Below are 18,639 nucleotides of genomic sequence, written 5' to 3' on the forward strand. Positions count from 1 at the left end.
GCCAAGCCTTGACATTAAATACTATATGATATACTGGCATAGCAAAATACATCAAGGTTATTATGGACACTGCTCTGATAAAAAGAGAAGTCATTTAGTGTCTCAGTCTGTGTCATAGTCCTGGTTCTACCCATTCCACCCAGGGGATAAGATTTATCTGCAGAAACATGCTTGGTCTGCATTCACAACACTGCAGTTGCAAAACGACATGCCACTAGCGTCTGATTCTTCTTTTGCACGGACTCACTTCTGTTTCTTCCAGTGTAGATTGGGGGGGGGGGGCGTACCTGCTTCTTGGGAGAAAAAGCTATGGTTTTCCCAGTAGTGATGTATGGAAGTGAGAGCTGGACCATAAAGAAGGCTGATCACCGAAGAATTGATGCTTTTGAATTCTGGTGCTGGAGGAGGCTCTTGCGAGTCCCATGGACTGCAAGAAGATCAAACCTTTCCATTCTTAAGGAATGCTCACTGGAAGGACAGATCGTGAAGCTGAGGCTCCAATACTTTGGCCACCTCATGAGAAGAGAAGACTCCCTGGAAAAGACCCTGATGTTGGGAAAGATGGAGGGCACAAGGAGAAGGGGACGACAGAAGACGAGATGGTTGGACAGTGTTCTCGAAGCTACAAACATGAGTTTGACCAAGCTGCGGGAGGCAGTGGAAGACAGGAGTGCCTGGCATGCTCTGGTCCATGGGGTCACGAAGAGTCGGACACGACTAAACGACTAAACAACAACAACAAACCAACCTAAACTGGGCTATACTTACAGAATCTAACCTCAAATATGTACTATCCTATTATCAAGGTATTCAGTAGAAAGTCTATAATGTATATGGACACTGTCAAGAGCAGCACTAAATGTACATAGAAGAGAACTGTAAAGAGGCACGTTATTTTTTCATGCAGCTACAGGTGAAAGTGTTCCCAGAGGCTATTAGCATAGATTTTCGCAAATCACCATGAATTCATGTTGTGTATTCTTGCAGGTAAACTGACTTTAATTTCAATAAATTGGCTTGACTAAGTAAAAATAGCAGGTGGTATCCTTTGCTAACCTTGAGGCTGATTAGCATGGAAACTGTGTAGCTATCTCCAAAGTAGGCTGATACCCAAAATCAATTTGCATAAATACAGTTTCAACAGGAATCTCAAGACTATCTTGCTGAAATGTTCAGTTCCAACGTTATACTAACTTACAGTATGTTGTACATTAAACTCTTTATCATATTTACAGCTAGAATTGGGGTTATGTTGCCCCTCCAATTCAGATTCACACTGTAAAAGGGACACAAATGCATCAATTTTTATCGTATTTATGTGCCATCTTTTCTCAGGCAGTGTTTCACACCCACCCACATCAAGTAATCATCATACCCACATGGTGTGGTAGATTAGGGTGACAGCCCTCTTCAGGCATTCTGATGCTCTGATGTTCAGTAAACATGTGCGGGAAGCTGTGACCGACTGCACACGCTAGCTTTGTCCACATCATTGTTCCTATCGCCCTATACAAGTTGGAGGGCAAACTTGTATGTGAGGTCCTGCTGTGCTTGTGGACACCCTCTGTACATTTTACAACCCTGATTTTCAAGCATTCTAAAACACAGCCCTTTCTCATATGCCTATTGAACATGATGTCAGAATTCCTGAAGAGGGCTATAGTGAGTAGCCCAAGGTTACCCATTCCGCTTCATAGCCAAATGGAGACATGAACCCAGGACTCTCTGGTCTAAGAACAACACTATCCTTTACTGCATACTGTAGCATAGCAGCAGCAGCAGCAACAACAACAATGGTATGCTTCTCAGGCAGTTCCTTACATTGCTCCCTGGAGGCATGTCCACACACATCAGCATTCTGTGACACTGATTTAAGGTATTTCTAGATGGCTGCTTGTAAATTACACTGTGTACACAGTTACTCAGATATCCAGGCATTGGATCTTCTACCACCAAGTTGCATTAATGGCCTGCTATGCCGTAAAACTTAAATGTGTATTTGTATTGTACATATGTGTATAATCTGGAACATTTGCAGGAATTGTAATATTGTAAGCTTTGTATTTTGGACAGAAGGTTAATGGGACTGCTTAAAGTTCCTTAGCTCAAGCATGCCAGGTATATACTGTGTTAGGGAAATTCCAGGTAAATGTTCCACAGTGGCAAGGAAATGCAAGGACCTTCCAGAGATGAGAACCCTTTTAGCAAATAAACACTCCAGATCCCCACACCCTGCTGTCACCCAGCTAAAGATGATGCAGTCTATGTCTGTGCCTGTAAAAAAACAACAACCAAGGGACTGTGGTTTTGAGATGCTGTGGGCCAAATCAAACCTTTGCTTAAATTACCGATGCACAGACAGGTGATCCTTACAGGCAACACTGTCATTGGGGACTTTTTCACTGGCTCCTGTTAGCACTTATATCTTCCATTTATGGCATTAATAGATACGTGCTGTTATGCTAATTCTAGTACAGTATAAGAGATTATACACATTATTGGAATAAAAATTATACTAGAATAGATTAAATTATGATTTCTGATACTTTAAAAGGGAATCTAACAAAAGCTGATATTGGACTTCTAACAGTATCAGATCACTAATAAACATGAGCAACACCACAACTAAACTGTAATAATATCAAAATACCAATCTGCACTTAAACTCAGAACTTCTCTAGAACTCAATAACAATAGAAAGATAGAAAAAGATATAAAATAACTCTTTGAAAGTCATAACCAGTAACAGTACACTCCTGCCTTATTATGGGATACGTCAAAAGCAGTTCTTGGAAATACTTTCATATCAGAACAAAGCAGGAAAAATAAAAATAAAATACACGTACAACCACAACTTTTAAAAGAAATTGCAGAACTTGAAGCAAGGCATAAAAGAACTAATAGCAACAGAGTAAAAACTATTCTAACAAGGAAAAGAGTTGAATTAGACTATTTTTAAACCTATAAAATTGCAGGATCTTTGCAGTTCTTAAACCAAAAATACTATGAACATAGAATTAAAAATTCCAAAATGTTGGCACATCACCTTCAAAAAATTACATTGAAGTAATTACATTGTATCCTTAAAATACCAAATAAAACTAAAACTTATTTCACACTTCTTTGTGTGCCCAGGGCAAATGTAAAATTCCCAGCATGCTACGACTCTCTCTCTCTCTCTCTCTCTCTCTCACACACACACACACACACACGAGCACATAGACATGTTGTGCCCCTTGCAGTGACCCACAAGTGTCCTAGTTTTTCCAAGCATTAGCCACTTATATCTGAAGACAGTGATCTGTCCTAATTTCAATAACACATTGCATTTTTATACGGTGGTGTTTTTTTATCTGTGACTTTTAATGCATGATATGAGCAGCCAAAGTAAACAAGATAAGTAAGCGAGGGAGGTAGCATTCATTTCAACAGCCATGGGGTGAGGAGCAACAGGACCTAAACTGCACAGACCAAAGGTGAAAATGGTATTGGGCAGATGAAGCTGAGTGGAATGAAATGATCTGTCATTTGGCTCTGCACCACTGAAGCTGTAATCAGAAGTCACAACTAGAATTTCTTTTGAGATATGTGGAGACTTCAGTAAAGCAAAACCCAAGCAAGACAACTAGCTGAAGCTGGTTCCTAGGCTGTTGCACTCCTTGCAACATGAACAATGCAGCTTCCAGAATTGACATAAATATTTTTACCTATTTCCATGTACACATAAATTCCCATGAGATGGCATGCTTGTCAGATGAGGGTAAAAGTGATTCCAAAACTGCTGGGCCACAGAAAGAGATGAAATACGGCTTGAAGAATGAAGACACTATATTGGGTACATGCACCACTCTGCAGTGAGCAGAATGTGGAGAACTCATCTAACAGTGATACACTTCTCTGTGTCTGTATATATAGGATTTCTTGATTCAAACTATGCTACAGCTGACAAGCAGGCAGTGGGCAGGGGCCTCTCAGAAGTATCAGCATTACTCAGGAAACCTTCCAACTCTAAACCCTTACGGTCTCAACAAAAGGAAAGGCAGGATGTCAGGAGACATAATGAGCTGAGCTATCCTGCAAATACAAGGAGACTAACCCACGGTCTGGGAGCTGAGAAAGTGTGTGTGTGTGTGTGTGTGTGTGTGTGTGTGTGTGTGTGTGTATACTGTATGTATGTGTGTGTATTGGGGAACTCTGAGCTAAAAGTACACATGTGACACAAGAGGAGGGTTGATGGAGGCTTCTCATAGCATGCCAGCAGTTTGGCAACACTTCAAACAATTCAATTTCTTGCAACATCAAAAGCAAATTTCCAAATGCAGGCATAGGAAAATGTTTGTTAGCCAACAATTTAAAAGACTTAAGCTTTTTGCCATTACATTATTTTGCACGGAGGCCTCTTGTCCCATTTAGCGTCAAACTGAACAGTGCTGACAGCCCAAGCTGGGGCATACCAGGAGATCAGCTAATTACTGGAATAATGGAACTCTGCCTGATCCCCTGACTGCAGCTCCTTTATATTGATGCAAACGCCTCATATGTTTCAGAAAGCACCTGGTACACACAGTGAGAAAACTAGAACTGTAGCTATGCAGTGGGCACCAGGTAAAGTTAATGGGATGTATACAATAGTGCCCTCCAATAAAAGGAAGGTGTTCTTCCATTCACAGGAGATTCTTTGATTTTGCTGAGATTTCTTCTAACCTAAGGAGCTAATTTCCCCTCTTCTGCATTCTGCACCAACTTCTACACTGTTCTAGCGGGTCCTCAACCCTCCTGAGCAGAATTCAGGGAGTGGAGAAGGCTGGAAATGGCTTTGTTGCTTCTGCTATTAAATAAAGAGACTCCCATTTGCAGAAGGAACTATTAGCGCCAGATTCAACGAAGTTGCTGCGCTAGCAGAAGCCAGTGCCTTGAGTCCCACCAGCTAGCCCAAGGGAATTTCCTCTCCCCTTTATGCCCCAGTGCCCTGCCCAAATCTGCTCAGGATGGTCAGGAGAACCACCTAGAATAGCACATGCAGGGAGAAGAGGGGAGAGTTTTCCACCTGGCAAGCAGAAATGCTTGCGCTGATGGAAGGATCACCTTAGCAACTGGCCAGTAGTTATGTATGCTGTATGTTTGAGCCCTCTTCTAATTCCTGGCTCCAGCATGGATTCAATTTCTGGAATAGCTTCCTGGTGAGGTAATGGTCCTCTAAGTGTGGGCCATTAAGGTAGCAAAGAAAGTGATTCTGTGCCAGACAGCAACTGGGTGGGCCCCACTCCTTCAACTTGCTGGTAGTAAGAAAGAGAAGATTTGAGTGATTTGAGCTAGAAGCTGGCTAGGCTGCAGGCACTCACCCATTTTATTCTCACAACAGCTCTGTGAGATGGTGACTGGCCCAAAGTTGCCCAGTGAGCGTCATGACTTAGTGGGTAAACAGATGGCATTACAGTGGTACCTCAGGTTAAGAACTTAATTCGTTCCGGAGGTCCATTCTTAATGTGAAACTGTTCTTAACCTGAGGTACCACTTTAGCTAGTGGGGCCTCCCGCTGCCGCTGTGCTGCCGCTGCACGATTTCTGTTCTCATCCTGAAGCAAAGTTCTTAACAAAAGGTACTATTTCTGAGTTAGCGGAGTCTGTAACCTGAAGTGTCTGTAACCTGAAGCATCTGTAACCCGAGGTAGCACTGTATTTGTGGGGGTCCACAGCAATAAGAATATCTGACAACTAATCCTATGGCACAGGACCCATTCTGCCAAACAGTTTTTGTTATTAAGGGTATATACATAAACTAGAAGCCTACAGCCTAATAACGGACTTGTTATGTCCATTAAATACATGAAATCAGCCCCACCTACATTGCTTTTTAGTCCTAAGGGTTGCCAAGTCACAATGACGTAGCAGTGGTAAAAGTCATAATGGTCAGAATTCAGCAGTCGGTATCTAGGCTCTAGACCAAGCTTCCTCAACCTCAGCCCTCCAGATGTTTAGAGACTACAATTCCCATCATCCCTGACCACTGGTCCTGCTAGCTAGGGGTCATGGGAGTTGTAGGCCAAAAACATCGGGAGGGCCGAGGTTGAGGAAGCCTGCTCTAGACCTAACAGTTACTTCCATTAACCACCCTAGTTTTTTGACCTGGATATCAAAAGGGAGGTTTCTGTCTCTCTCCTTGGCCTTACTCCCATGGCTTTTGCTTTCATATGAAATTTTGGGGATTCACATTTTTGTTGGACATTTCCTCAATCTCTCAGCAATCACCTATCCCTCAGGTATCCACTATCAAATCAATTTCCTATTCTTTATATTCCTGCAGCCTCCTTATCTCTGGATTTCCTGACATTCCCAACATTTCAGGTTCTCTTCCAATTCTCAGCCTGCCCCCGTGGGAGGTGTTAATTCCAGGCACAGTGACATTTGCCATTTCCTCACAGATGCTGGACTGCAAATATCAGCCACCATGCTATTCCGTTCCACCATATCAGCTTAGTAAATCAGTGTCACAGGCTTCACCACCACAAACATAAACTTATTTATACAACCTTACCACAGTCTACTCTCTTGGCAAGGTCATTCTTAGCTGATGTATGACAAGAGTGCAATGAAGAGAAAGTCTTTGCCAAAAGAATGCAATGATTTAATCCACGGGATGTTTCTATGTTTCTATCTCTCTCCATCTCTGATCAAGCATGTTGGTTTGGGACCTGAATTCAACTAGTTATAGGGCTCTAAATGCAAATGCACTACAATATATTAATGGTTTTTGCTATTTAAAGTGAATTTTGAATAGTACCTGAGAAAACCTCACCTGCACATCTATACTAGTAAATAGTAAATACTGTTGCCGTTTTTATTTGGTAAAGTATCTGAGCTAAATCCAAACTCTTTGTATATTAATTGACAATTATATTGTTTTGCTTGGTCCATCATCATTTCTAACACTACCAGTTTAATTATAATCTGTGCCTTCTGTTTCCCTTACAACTGTAGTCAACATGCCAAAAGGATTGTTGTGAATATGGCAATGCATTCCATTAGAGTTCTGTTTCTTATATGCCTTTTCAGTCACAAAATAGGATTATGTATAATCTTCTCAACAGCTTTATATTTTCATGATGTGCTTGTATCTTTTCTTTGTCCTGTGTTTTGTGTATAATTATGCAGAGATCTGTCTAAGGCATTTCAAATTGTCAAGCTGGCAAATGTTTGCTCTAAGTGGCTTTGGATTCCTCCTGGAATTCCAAAGAGATTTATTTGAATTGGTCCTTTGCAGTATGCCTTGCATGTTAATTCCATGCAGCAATCATTTGGCAGCAGTGCACTAGATATTTATGTCAATTAGAGGGTTTTTATTAGATTAAAAATGTCACCAGATGCAAGTCAAAATGTTTTGCAGAGCTATTTTAATAATGCACTAGCTAACTTGGTAAATATCCCACAGATTGTCTATTCTTTTATTGCTGAATTTCCCTTGCTCCCAACACAAGAATGCCATTATTCTGCTCAGATTTGCCAGCTAGCTATTGAAAGTTGCATTTGAGGTTTTGAAAAAAATTACCCTGTGCATGGAGTATTATTTGTTTTGTTTCCTATTTTCAATTTTCTTTTCCTAGACCAAAATGAGAACAGGGTGATAACAACTGAGATACTACAGGCCTGCTACCTCATGGGTACTCTGTGCCTCCTGAAAACTCTTGTGTGAACCCCCTACCCCAGCTACTCATCCTAGAAGTGCCCCAGAAGGGACTATATAAATTTTGGCACATTATTCTTTATATATAAAGCACCTAATGTTGTCTAGGGGCTGTATAAAACCAGATCACAAAAGCAGGTGCCATGTGCAGGCATATAACAGAAAACAGTGTGCTACTTGGACAGAGCCCCCAAGTGTCCCTTTTTTCCATGGACATTCTTGATTTGATCCCAGAATGTTCTGCTTTTCATTAAAAGGTAAAGGTAAAGGATGCCTAACAGTTAAGTCCAGTCTCGAACGACTCTGGGGTTGCGGCGCTCATCTCGCTTTACTGGCCGAGGGAGCCGACATTTGTCTGCAGACAGTTTTTCAGGTCATGCATGACTAAGCCACTTCTGATGAACCAGAGCAGTGCACGGAAATGCCATTTACCTTCCCGCCAGAGCGGTACCTATTTATCTACTTGCACTTTGACATGCTTTTGAATTGCTAGGTTGGCAGGAGCTGGGACCGAGCAACAGGAGCTCACTCCATCACGGGGATTTGAACCGCCAACCTTCCAATTGGCAAGCCCCCTAGGCCCTTAGGACGTCCCTATTTTCATTGTAGAAATGTTGAAGGGTATGCTTGGAAGGAAAGTGTAAAGAAAGCTCTAAGGGGATGGTGGGGAGGATCAGGCAGGATAAGAGAGCAAAATGAGATAAGTGTAGCAGACTAATATAGGCTGTAGTAGACTGATTAGTTATAGAGGGCCTAATTAATGCAAGTAGTCACAGGGGCATAGCAAGGGGGGTGCGGTAGGTGTGACAAAATGGCAGGCGGCACTCACCGCAGGGCCTGCAGCATGCCAGAGCCACGCGTCTCAGGCACCTGCAGACTCCACGCTGGCTGCCCACTGCCTCCCCCCCCCCCCACAGCTGTAAGGCGGGTGAGGCCTCCCATGGGCACTGTGCGCCCTGTCCCATCCCTTCCTAAGGCTGCCCCGCCCCTATGGCGGTTTGCCCCACTCCTGGGCACTCCACCCCAGGTGCCCGAAAGGCTTCCTCCACCGCTGGTCACACACACTCTCACACACTAGATCAGGGGTCAGCAAACTCTTTCAGCAGGGGGGCCAGTCCACTGTCCCTCAGACCTTGTGGGGGGCCGGACTATATTTTTTTTGGGGGGATGAACGAATTCCTATGTCCCATAAATAACCCAGAGATGCATTTTAAATAAAAGGACACATTCTACTCATGTAAAAACATGCTGATTCCCGGACTGTCCGCGGGCTGGATTTAGAAGGCGATTGGGCCAGATTTGGCCCCCAGGCATTAGTTTGCGTACCCATAGACTAGATACAAGGATTTTGTAATCACTTCTCACTTGGGATGATATTGCACACCATGCCCCCACTAAATACACCATGAGCACTTCCCAGGACTAAATGGGATAGCAACTGTTTTATGGCAGCCAGAATGTCTCCCCTCCCTCCTTCCATAAGCAGCTTTCTTTGGAAGGCTCCTGGAACTGAGAGGGAGGGCAAGGCAGATGCAAGTAGCATATTTTCTCATGAAATTCCTTCTGGATCACACTCTTTCTGCATTGCTGAGATCCCTTGGCTACTGCCTGAGAGGCAGTCCCATATGGCAAATGGTCCCAACCAGACTGATGGTTCATGAGTGTTAGCAAGAGTGGTATGCCCTTGAGCTGTCCTTTGCCTTTCTCCCTGCTGCCTGCATCTGTGCCAAGCATATTTATGTGTTGCTTCTGCAAATGTGTGCATCCGCAACATGGCTTTGGAAAAAGTGATAGAAAAATTAGCCACCCTGAAATACATCAAACAGCACTGCTGAAATGGAAAAAGCCTGACTACCCTTTTTCATTGATTAGTATATGGAATAGAAAGAAGTGAAGCAGAACATTACTGCTTGTGTTACTTGTCAATCATACCAGAGTCCTTATACATTGACCATAACACTGGCAGAGGTTTACTTCCTACTGAGCAATTGGGCAGAATATTTCAGGCAGGCCCTGCTCACAGCTACAGACCTAATTAATGTTCTCCTAGCAAAAACAGCAGCTTGAAAGAACACTGTAAAAAGCAGGCTTTGTGCATGCCTGTAGTATAAAACCACACATGATTTTATCTGAGTAATAGAATACTATTAATAAATCTATAGGTCTAATTTTTGAACTAATTCAGTGAACATCATTAAATAAAATTAGTCCATTCTAAGCACTGGATCCAACTCATAGTCATTGGTTTTTATGACATTTGAGTTCCCACTATCCACTATCTTTCTTATACAGCTCACTCCTTTCAATCTGTTTCTGCTTTGTATACAATATCACAAGCTTTCTGTATATCAAGGCTTCCTAATAAGGAAAAATAAATTTATTGTCAACAGTAAATAAAATTGTGATGTAAACAAATTCCTCCCTCTTCATCTATAATAGTTACCAATCCTTCTTCGCACCCAAATGTATCATTCAATCAACATATAAATATATGTGAATCACATTCACAGTGGAGTATTTCAACACTTTTAAAAGAGTACTGTTACATTTATATGTGTATAATAACAGTCACGTCTTTCTTTTATCATTTGTTATGCTGTGAAAATACATATATGCAGTACAAAAGTACTATGGCACAATTAGTTAATATGATTGAATTCAGCAACTGCTCATTACTGTATATAATACATTCATATTAAAATGTATCTGTAAAGCTGTAATAGCTCTTTGATGGAAGTACATCATCTACTGCATAAGCCTAATGTTCAGTGGTGTCTCTAAGCAGATAAAACTATAAATGCTGAAATGGAGATAATCCTGAGAAGAGCTGGGAATTTCAGGGTAAACAAAATAAAGTACCAGCATTACGATGCTCATTTTTAGAAATGACAATGTAAAATGATTAAAATTCCAAAGAATATTTCAGCTAACACGCTCTCATGTAATGTAATAGTCACAAAGGGATGTGCCACACCATACGCTTTCAAGTCGTCCACTGCCCTGCTGCAATGTCTAGGATCAGATAATCACAACGTGTATTTTCCTGCTCTTGTTTCACATCATTCACTGTGTCTAGTGGAGTGGGGGAAATACATTTGTGTAAAACTCCATGGCTCCATTCCTGGGCCTAGCCATGAGGATTGGTTTCACCCCCAGGACCACCAATAGTTGTCCTGCACCCCTGGATTCACTTGGGTCCCCATCCCTGAGCCCCATGCAGGTACCATAATTTTGCAGTGATGTGTAATCCATTGTTCTTCCCTTGTGTGGCTTACATTTACTTCTGTGCCACACATGACTCTCATAACATGCCTAAGGTGGTATATCCTGTCCTGCCACAGGTTTGGATTGCCCTTCCTCTGGAATCAGAAAAATAGGGGGGGAGTTTTTAATAGGCCAGCCCACATAACTTGGAATCTAATCCTCATTTATTAGCTTATTTGTTTTGTGCATTTGTATCCTGCCTATTATAAAATCAAATTCACAATTACAAGTAAAAATATATGTGTCAACAAGCAATCAAGAAAACAAACAAACACATAGCAGTAAAAAACATGTCATAAACTTAATAAACTTCTTTGCCAACTCTTAAAGCCCAACCTATGTGCTTTAATGTGATATTCCCACTCTTCGCCCTATAAAAAGTAAATGAAACTTGACATAAGGGAAGACAGGGGGATGTACCTGGTGAGATGTGGACATTTATGGAGCTTCTAGTGGGGCAGTGCTAAAAACCCTCAGTCTGGAAATAATTTTAGAAACAAATGAAAGGGCATATCTGATACACAGCAAATTACACCTATTTCCTTTCCCAGGTTGCTTAGTGACAAATAGACCCACTATAGCCAGAGTGGGTATTAATATAATGCATTTCCTGCCCACCTTTACTATGCACCTATCCACAATACACTTGATATGTAGCTGTAATGGCTTCTTCTAACTCATAGCATCAGAGGATGTATTTGGATGGTAGCTTCCTATCACTTTCCCTCTCTCTCTCCCTCTGTGTGTGTGTGTGTGTGTGTTTTGGGGATAAGCTTTAGTCTATGCATTTACTGCAGCCTAAAGTGTAAATGTGCAGATAAAGTAAGGAGACCAGCATGGGATGGAGTGTGAGTGTGGGGACTGCCTGAAAAAGATGTAAGCTAGGTAATATACCTTTGTCCCAAACAGGATATTCTCAGACTGTGACATGACCTTCCCTACAGACTGTGATCAAGACAGGTGTGGGTGCCTCTCAGTCACTACCTTCTGATCATCTTCAGAATGTGTTTAGATTGGTATAAAAGGTAAAGGTCAAGGGACCCCTGACCATTAGGTCCAGTCGCGGACAACTCTGGGGTTGCAGCACTCATCTCGCTTTACTGGCCGAGGGAGCCGACATTTATCTGCAGTTTTTCCGGGTCATGTGGCCAGCATACTGAGCCACTTCTGGTGAACCAGAGCAGTGCATGGAAACGCCATTTACCTTCCTGGTGGAGCAGTACCTATTTATCTACTTGCACTTCGTGCTTTTGAACTGCTAGGTTGGCAGAGGCAGGGAGCGAGCAACGGGAGCTCACTCTGCTGCGGGGATTTGAACCACCGACCTTCTGATCGGCAATCCCTAGGCTCTGTGGTTTAACCCACAGCGCCACCTGCACCCCTTATTAGATTGGTATAGTGCACCTTTATACTTTTAGCAGAGCAATGCAGGCAGATGCGACTATGTTTGTTATATCTGCAGTAGGCCTGCATATGAACATCATTCAACTATACCTACATAGCTATTTCACCAGTTATAGTATGAATTCAAGCCTTACTTATATTATCTAGTAGAAGTCTACTTTGCTACTTTGCTATTCTTTATTAAGCTGTTATTTCTTCAATAGTTAGTCTGAACAGAATAATGTATAGTGTTATTTGATTGCCTGGATGTTTTCCTAATGGCCTGGAATCTCACCAGCCTTTCAAAAGTGACACTGCCCAGTTAGAAGGATGGGGCAGAGCACATTTTAGAGCCATTTTTAGCAGTTTGAATTCGGTCAGAATCTGGTAGTTTTTGAGTTAGGAATTCTGTTCTACAAGAATAGCTGTAAGTGTGTGAGTCAGAAGATTAGCTATAGGATGAGGGGAAAACACTTTGTAGGCTATTTTACACTACATGCACCTGCATAATAGAAAGGTAAAGAGGAAATCTTATCCTGTTACTACCTTGGCAAGAGGGATCAATGTCATGAGTCCTGCAGTGTTGTCAGGATTGGGCTTCGGTTGGAAGCTCTGATGGGGGAAGAAGAACAAGGAGAGGAATGAATTGTGGGCACTGGGGGGGTGCCCTCCCATTTCCACTTTGACTTTAGCCATCTTGGAATGGGGAACAAGGATGCCAGCTCTCTCTCCTGACCTTCCTGCAGAGTGGACAGCTGAGGGGAAAGGCTGAACGGAAGATGGCAGTGACTGAACAGGAAGCTGAACAGGAGGGTGCAGTCATGTCGCATGGAAGTTGCCACCTTTGCAGATGGGAACAGACTCATCCGCCCTGACAGAGCATGCACTTCCATTTGAATATTCCCAAGTGGTGGAAGAGTTTCATGAGCGAGCATGCCTTGCCTCATCTTTAAAAGCTTGGTGGTAGGGAAAGGGAAACTTGTAGAAACATATTTGTTACTTCCATCCGGTCCTTAACTTCTTGCCCTGCTCCTCAACTGTGACTCCTGAGCACTGTGTCTGCTGCCGAGCCTGTACTGTTACTTGCCAAAATAAATATCTCTTTCTTATAACTGGCATCCCAGTCACCAAGCTGTACTAGTGACTTGTGCCACTATAGCTGAAGCATGATTTTAAGCCCTGCCAGTCAGGAAATCCTGACCCTCTTTCTTTTGAACACTAGATGTAGCCAGTTGTTGAGCTGCAACTGAGCCTTGGCTTTCTTTTGTTAGGCAGGAGCCTGAACAATCAGGTCCCTTGTTGTTGTATTCCAGAGACAGGCCCCCGAAAAGTGGGAGTAATTCAGAAGTTCCAGTGTGGTGTTTCAGTTAGCATAATCATAAAATGCCCTTGAGCCTACAAAAGTGTATGTTTATTTGGACATTGGACCATACTTCCAAATAAATGGTTTTGCATTGCTGGCTCTATCTGTTTTTGCACTTTGGCTGTGTCTCATACACTACATGTCCACTGTAAACCTGATAGAGGTGACTTATTTTTCAAAGATGTATGTGTTTCAGCTTTCTAAAATACTTGCCAAGCACATAAAGAATATTGGAAAAACAGGATTAGAAAGGGAAAACAAATATCATGTAATTATTGTTGAGTAAGCACAACACTAATTTTGTGAAGCATAAGCCCATAAGTGATACATTGTATGTTGGGCAATACCCCCACATAATAATGATTTGATGGTATTTAGTGGCTAAACTAAATGTGCAGCCATTTTATTTGAGAAACAAATAATGTAAAAGACATCTGTTCAGTTGATAGTACAAGGGAAGAGTAATTATTGCTAAGCCTTCTAAAGCACAAATGGAATTAGCTTTATTAAATTTCCACTTGATTATTATCATTGTAACTGAATGAATCAATATGCAAAACCAAATTAAAATAAACCCAAGGAGACGCAGAAGAAATATAATATTTGATAGTGATTCTGAAGAAGTCACACAAAGCGGCAAATATAGGCAATTTGTGAGATCGTCTCTGTTTAGCAATTTCAATAAGCTGTTAAAGAACTGTGAATATGTTGTCAGGGTAGATTAAGGCTTTTTAAATATAAATCAATGACCAAAATAATTTCCAATAAGTTGTTTTGAAAAAATACAAATAAATGTAGGAGATTAGAAGGTTATTGCTTCATTCTAGTAATTTGTTACGGAAGTGAGGCAACATACTGAGCTCCTATGAGTCTCCATTAATTTCTATGGTGGAAGAAGATGGGCATGTACTGTACCTCATTGACTGCTGGATACACTATTGGCCTTGTCTGCTCAATCTTCCAGAGCCTGTCTTCTCATGCAAGGGGTAGTCCCTAACTCACTAAGGGTTTGAGATAAATCGGCTACCCTCACCTGGCTTAGTTGGCCAGTCAAAGCCATTTCCTGGGGGTGTGCCTGCTGTCACATGCTGACAGCTTCTCAGATCCACAGGTGAGAGTTGAGTGCAGGTTGGGGACCCTAGGTGGACAAACTACCCCAGAAGGAGCACAATGTGTCCCCCACCAGAGGCCCCCCTCCCCTAATGCCCCATACACCCCATTTGTCAAAATACTTCAAGATACATCAGCAAGGGAACAATGTAGTCAAAAATAGCTGTTCATTTGGAAGTTGTTTTCGTGTATGTGTGCATGCATCTGTGGATTGGTAAGTACAGTGGTACCTTGGGTTACATACACTTCAGGTTAAATATGCTTCAGGTTACAGACTCTGCTAACCCAGAAATAGTGCTTCAGGTTAAGAACAGAAATCGTGCTCCTGCGGCGCGGTAGCAGCTGCAGGAGGCCCAATTAGCTAAAGTGGTGCTTCAGGTTAAGAACAGTTTCAGGTTAAGAACGGACCTCCGGAACAAATTAAGTACTTAACCCGAGGTACCACTGTACTATATTGGTAAGTACAATATGCTTTTTAATTATATATGTGAGATTCAGGTCTTCCAGAAGCTATAAGTATGCATATATTTTAAAAGATTAACCTGCACTATTTAAGTAGGGTAAAATACCATTTTAATTCAAATAAAACAATACAAAATTTCTCTAGGACCCAGTGTTCGTATTAATAACCCTATTTATTATGTTGTCTGCATTGTCAATCAGCTTGACAAACCTCTGTTTTTTAAAAGTAGGAATGAAAGGTGAAATATATGTATAAGTGCTTTAAATTACAGAATAGAGTTCTGCACCCCACTGACTTATTCTATTGTACAAAATGCTCACACATAGAATCTATTTTAAACCTGTTTTATGGAAAAATAAGCTGCAGTTTGAAGAAGAAAGTTTAATATGATGTTTTGGAAGTTTCTCTTTAACTCCACCTTCGTCAATTGATTCACCAGCTTCTGTACCCATTCACACACATACCAGACTCGTCATTTACACACTGCTCCACACAATTGTCTGAAGACCGCCCAGATGCCCCATTCCCACACCCAGCTTAAGAGGTGACCTTCCTTGCAGTATTTCTGCCTCCTAACTTCTCTGCATCCTTTATGAAGAACAGGTGAAAGTTCTATCTACCTCTTTGACCTTATATTATTATTATTGAGCATTCCATACCACTACAAAAATTCATGTTATCAATAGTGTGGAGACTTACTGTATTTCTCTGACCTCAGTGGTATCACAGTCACTTCAATGGTATTGAAATATCTTAAGAAGTGGTTGACCAGGAAAATGTCAAAGACTTCAGACTGCATTTACCTCATGTTTTATAATTCTTTTTGTGGTGTCTATGACCTTTTAGAACAACAAAAAATACTAGTGTGCATTCAAAGCAGGGCTTGCCAACCTTTTGGGACCACTGGACACATTTCAAATTTTTAGAAAATCCTAAGAACTCTAGTTATAAAATAGCTGTCATGTAGGGTGGGGTGAGGGGAGCCAGAATGGCATAACACAACATGGCTGCTATAGGAGTCCTGCTAGTTCTGGTTGTGGAGCTCACAAAATATCATCTCCACCCACTGTCTAATAACAAAAGGGAACATTTCTCAGTACTCAGAAAATAACACAAGGCGACTACACTCACCCTCTCTCTCCTTCTCGCACACACAGAGACACACTCACCACAGACATACCGAAGGCAGATAGAGTATGCATCTTTTGTATACACACACTTCACATATGCACAGCTGCACATACATCTCTCCCTCTTTGTCTGTCGAAATGCATCTCTGTTTGTCACAGACCACACAAATAGCTGCCCTTCTCTCTCCCCTGCCACCTCACATATATCTCTCCCGCTCTCTCACATAAAAACCACACATTCATTCATAGATGCCTCTCCCCCCTCCCTTCTGCGCTCTCTCTCACTCTCTCACACACACACTCTACACATCACTACACACAACATGACACATGGCACAACACTACACTACACAGAAAGAGCATCTCCCCCGTTCTTTGCCCAAGTGCATCTTTCCCCATCAAACACACACACAGCCACCTCATCAGGTGAACAAGTGCTTGTTGCCAGGTTCACATGGCTGGCGGGCAACAAATAAGCCAATGGGGGACCAATAGATGAGTGAGGAAGCCAGCCCTGTCACTTCTTCCATCCTCTCCCCAAATGCTTCAAAACTAAACACAGTGCGAGGAGGCAGGCTCTTCTAAGTTCCAGCAATTGCTCTGCACTGTTCTGCATTTAAAGAAAAGTTGTTGTTTTCATAATATTTGGCATCCCACCTCTTCCAAGTTAAGGGAGCCTACTGAGGGTGCAGTGCCAAAAGGGACCCACAGGCTTTAGTTCCAGGAAACTTATCTATAACAAAAAGAATAGTTCGTTGTGGTACAGTAGACTGGGCTATGCCACAGTGGTGCTTGTTCACCAGCAGTGCTTTACTACAGCAGACCATTTCTGCCCAGGAAATCCCACATCTTGTAAACAGCACAGGAATGTGGCTGGCTATGATGGTCAGAGTGATAGATAGATATAGAACCGCCAACGGGAAGGGGAGGGGGTTGGCTACATATATACCAACTTTGTCATTCTCTCCTCAAGACGGATCCCGAAAAGGAGCTGCTCTAGGCACCCTGTGAACACAAGCCAGGAGAAGAGAAACCCCAGCCAGCCCTGGAGGGGCAAGAAGGCAGCGTCTCCTTGTTGTCTGGTGTAATCAGTCGCTTATAGTCACTTTGAACTGTTTGCCCTTGTTTCTATCTTTTAAAGTTATGTATGATATAATCACCTTTTAATTACTAGTTTTTAAATCCCTTACCTCTTTGAAGTCTTATGTGTTCAGTTTATACTGGTCTGTGACCGAAATAAAGTTTGATACTGATACTGGTGTGAACAGCAATGCAAGGAGACAGCCTGCAACCTTTCATCTTCTGGGCAAAAAGTAAGCTAAAAAGTGAGGCAGACATAGAATTGAACTTTTTTTTCCTTTTGGGTTTTCTCTCTTCCTGTTGTGTTGCCTCCCAACTTACTTATTAAAGAGCAAAGGTTGTGCTCTTGCTGGGGACTTGGCAAAAGTTTCTTTTACTATCCACACACTGCGGGACCTCAAAGGTTTGGTTGCCAAAGTAACTTCAGGAATTCCCCTTGGAGTGGACTCCTCCTCTGTACTTTGAGGCTGCTGGCACACCTGCACTTTTACAAATCGATTGTGTCCGAAAGTAAATTATTTTTGAAATAGTTATTTTTTTTAAACCAAGAGTTCTGAATTCCTAAGCATTTGCATGTATGTTTCATGGAGCTTCATATACATTCAAGGTTGAGGGATCACAAAGGATCTAATTTTGCTTACATTATAAACACTGTTTTTGTGGCATTTCCACATATTTTCATTTGAATACACTGCAACCCCTCTAGGCTGACCAATGTGTGGCCTCATCAGTCAGATTGCATAGCATGTTGGTGCTGTATTTATGATGAATATCCCTGATAATATTGTTATGACTTTGGAGGGGGGAAGGCTGTATGCCTGCCCCCCCTTTTAATTCCTGGATACAGCACAGATTAATTTCATGGAAAAGTAATGGCTCTTTAAGTATGGGTCATTAAGGTAACAAAGGAAGTGGCACTGTGCCAGATAGTGTTTGGGTGCCCCCCCCCAGCTTGCTGGTAGTTAGAAAGTCAAAGGCCAGAGTTGATAGCTGAGTGTGTGTAAGGCAGCAGGCTGGGAAGGTAGAGGCAGTGTTATGCCTGATTTGTGTTGGAATCCAAGGCTGTGGCTATGGAAAAAGCAATACCCTATTGTGGTGCTGATGCTGTGAGGCCCTCCATCGTAGCTCAGTTTGTGTGTGTGTGTGTGTGTGTGTGTGTATCCGTA

Source organism: Podarcis filfolensis (assembly GCF_964270895.1).
Source record: "Podarcis filfolensis genome assembly, chromosome: 1".
Classification (NCBI taxonomy): Eukaryota; Metazoa; Chordata; class Lepidosauria; order Squamata; family Lacertidae; genus Podarcis; species Podarcis filfolensis.